This window comes from Nelumbo nucifera, chromosome 2, assembly GCF_055504915.1.
Source record: "Nelumbo nucifera cultivar China Antique chromosome 2, China Antique-T2T, whole genome shotgun sequence".
Lineage (NCBI taxonomy): Eukaryota > Viridiplantae > Streptophyta > Magnoliopsida > Proteales > Nelumbonaceae > Nelumbo > Nelumbo nucifera.
Window position 1 is genome coordinate 81,090,247 of NC_142650.1, and position 3,855 is coordinate 81,094,101.

The window sequence follows — 3,855 nt, forward strand, 5'->3', positions numbered from 1 at the left end:
GGGCCTTCCTGAGGTTGCTAGGGAATATGTAATTGTGCCTAGGATTTCCAAGGAATGTGTAATCGTGCCTAGGGTTTTTAGGGAACATATAATAATACCTAAGGTTGTCAAGGCCTTCCTAAGTTGCTAGGGGATATGTAATCATGCCCGGGGTTGCCAGGGAACATGTGATTGCATTGTTGGTTCAATCGCAAAGCACAGTCAGTAAATCATAATAATCCATAGTGAAATCGTGTAAGTAGTAGACAAGAATTAAATAATTGCTAAAGGAAACACAACAGGCACATGTTTTTGAAACTAAATGGGAATCTTATTAACATATACATATTAAATACAAATATCATTGTCATTCATTGTACAATTTCAACCAGTGTTCATTTAGTGTCTCGTCTTGTTCGTTTGTGTTTATATCCCACAACACATAATATCCGGTCAAGTGTGCTTCTTTGACAATGTATTGTTTGACCCAATTAGGAGCAAATTTGCTAGCTGATTTCCCTTGTCGCACATGTAGCGCTATCTTTAGCACCTTATCCCCCATCTTTGAATTTGCGAGGCTTCACCAATTTGTTGAAGTTAGAGGCCATGAGTTGTTTGTATTTTATTTGTTTTTGTAGTGATTTCTCCCTGGCTTCTTCTATACATTCTAGTGTGTCCCTTGTTCTAGATTCCCTTCTCAATCAAGAGCCAGAGGCCCATGAACAGAAAGCCACAATGAGGATACAAGGGGAGAAGGAAGGGGAGGAAGTAGTGGGAATAACATGCAGGGATAAAAGGATCTAGGGAATCATTGAGAGGAAAATGGGTGAAATGGAGAGGAATGAATTGCAAAGGGAGGTTACAAATTGGGCAAAAAGGGTTCCTGGTGGAGAGAATGAGGGAAGGAATGAGGAGAGGAATAGGAGTGGAGAGCTTGGAACACTAGAAAAAGGGGAACTTTTAGGGAAGATTCAATAGCAGAATTTGTGGGAAAGCTGGGTTGTAAACTAAAGAACTCGAATGATTTAATAGCCTTTCTACAAAAAAAGGAGGATAGTAAGATTAAGAAAAGAAAATTGAGTGAAGTTGAAAGATTAAAAAGAGATATTAAAGGGGATAAGAAGTTTGGGGTGAGAGGGGACAGAAGGAAAGGGCTTAAATGGTGCTAGGGTTGTTTTTACAAAGTTGAAATGAGAATCCTAAGTTAGAATGTGAGGGGGTTGGGTAGTGCTAGGAAGAGAGCAACAATTAAAGAGGTGATTAAGAAGTTTAATCCAGATGTAGTGTTAATTAAGGAGTCCAAAAGAATGGATTTCGATTACAAATGGGCAAGAAGTATTTGGAAAGCTAGGGTATAAAGTGGGCGACTGCTCCTTCGTGGGGGTCCTCAGGTGGGATTGTAACATTGTGGAAAGAAGATGTGCTAATAGGAGTGGAGGAGTTAATAGGTGATTGTGTTCTTTCTTGAGAGAGAGAGAGAGAGAAGAGAAGAGAGAGAGAGATTCCATTGGAAATCAAAAAACTGTAGCTGGCGGCGCCCAACTTGTTATTTATATTCATTTAATATAAAAAGATCAGAAGTTACAAGTATGCCCCTAGCGACACTTCCTAATAATAAACAAATAAGAAAGAAAGAATAGAAACAAGCTGACAACATGTAGGCTAACCAGGCTGGCAGCATACTAACAACAATTGCAGAGAATAAATAAATAAGTGCTTCACAACACTCCCCCTCAAGTTGGGTTGTACATGTCTATCATGCCCAACTTGTCACACAACTCATTGTTCCCCGAGTATGGAAGTCCCTTTGTGAGGACATTAGCAAGTTGTTCATTGGAATTGACATATGGGATGCAAATTTCTCTTTTTTCCAATTTTTCCTATATGAAGTGTTTGTCCACTTCAATGTGCTTGGTCCTTTCATAAAGAATATGATTGCTGGCATTGTTTATGGCTGCCTTGTTGTTACAATAAAGAGACAGGATTATGAATAGAAACTCCAAGCTCCCCTAGAAGGTTTTTTAGCCAAAGAACTTTAGCCACCCCATGTGCCATAGCTCTGTACTTCGCTTCAACACTTGACCTTGCTACCACACTTTGTTTCTTGCTTTTCTAGGACACTAGGTTTCCTCTCACAAATGTGCAATACCCACTTGTGGACTTTCTGTCATCCACAACACCTGCCCAATTAGCATCTATAAAGACTTCCACCTATAGATGATTATGCTTACTGAATAGTAGACCTGTTCCTAGATACTTTTTTAAGTATCTAAGAACTCTCTCTGTTGCCTCCATGTGAGGTTTCTTAGGAGAGTGCATGAATTGGCTCAGGACCACAACTGATTGGAACTGAAAATGGTAAGGGCATTAGTCATATGCTCAGATGCTCCTGAGTCTATAATCTAGGGAGGTCCCTCTTTACCTGAAGTGGATGCAAGATTTGCAGTTGCATATGAACTACCTGTATGTGCAAAGGAAGTGGTGTAGTTAGCTCCTGCATTCTGTTGTCCATTTGGAAGGCTAGAGCTAGGTGAATCTTTCTTACTCATAAGTTGTCCAAACCTCTCTAATTCTGTTCTCACTGCTTCTACTACAATGGATTCCCAATCAGTTTGGGAGAGAGGGGCTGAAGAGTCTTCTGTAGTGGCTACATTTGCATTTCCCTTCTTGTTTCTTTTCCGAGCAAGAATAAGATTTGGATGAATCTTCCAACAAGTGTCCCTGGTATGCTTAGGCTTCTTGCAATAATCATTCACCAAGTCCTTATCTTCCCTTCTAGTTTCACTACTCTCATTGTCTCCATTCGGCTTAGGTTTTGTTGTACCAACCATAGCCAACTAGTCAATCCCAGGCTATCTCAGCATTACATTCCTCCTACTCTCCTCTCTAGAGATAAAGGCATAGGCCTGAGAGAGTGTCACACCCTCCCTAGAAAGAATATGCTACCTAGCAATGTCAAAAGCCTTGCCAAGAACTCAAAATCGCTATTATTCTCTACCAGTCTGTGATAAGTTGCATCATCATTTACACTTTACCATACCACAGTTTCTAAGTAATCTATTACTTGCCATAGGGTTTTCAGCATGGAGAAATAGACAGCAAGAGGTTTTTCTATCTGTTTTATACTTATCACCTGATATCTTAACTGATAGGTTTTAGGTTCATTTTGCTTTTGAGAGTAGGTTTCAGTCACGCCATCCCAAATCTCCTTAGTAGTATTAGCCCATAGAATTTTTTTTGCAATATGAGGTACCATAGAATTACACAACCAGTACATTACTATGTAATTCTCCTGCACCCACTGGGAAGAGTCTGTATCAGGTTTCTTCTCCACCCCATTGAGATACCCTATTTTTCCACGGGCACCAATAGCCATCTTAGCTAATTGTGCCCACTCCAAATAATTTGTACCATCAAGTTTTACTGTAGTAATGATCCCAGACCCAAAAATATCACTACTACCTCCAACACCCAGTCCCACAGTCAGTATTCCAACTCTCCATCTTACTTCAAACAGTTCAACAGTAAGGAAAAAATAGATTGGAGACCATCAAAAAATAATTTAATACCACACACAGAAACTAACCCTTCCAGAAGACGAAAACCCTAGCTGGAAAAAAATCTCTCTCCTCCCCACGCCTCCCAACAGAGAAAAGTGAATCGATCACTCTAGGAGGCCCAGAAAATTCCGAAAACCAAACCACCCTCTTCAGAAAATCAAAAGAAGACTAACAATACTTGGGCGCCCAAGAGCAGATAAAAAACAAAGAGTCCAACTTTTCTAGGTGCCCCCTTCACTTATTATTTATACTAAAATAATAGAACAGTATAATGACAACTATGCCCTTATAGGACGGTAAAACATAAAACAACATA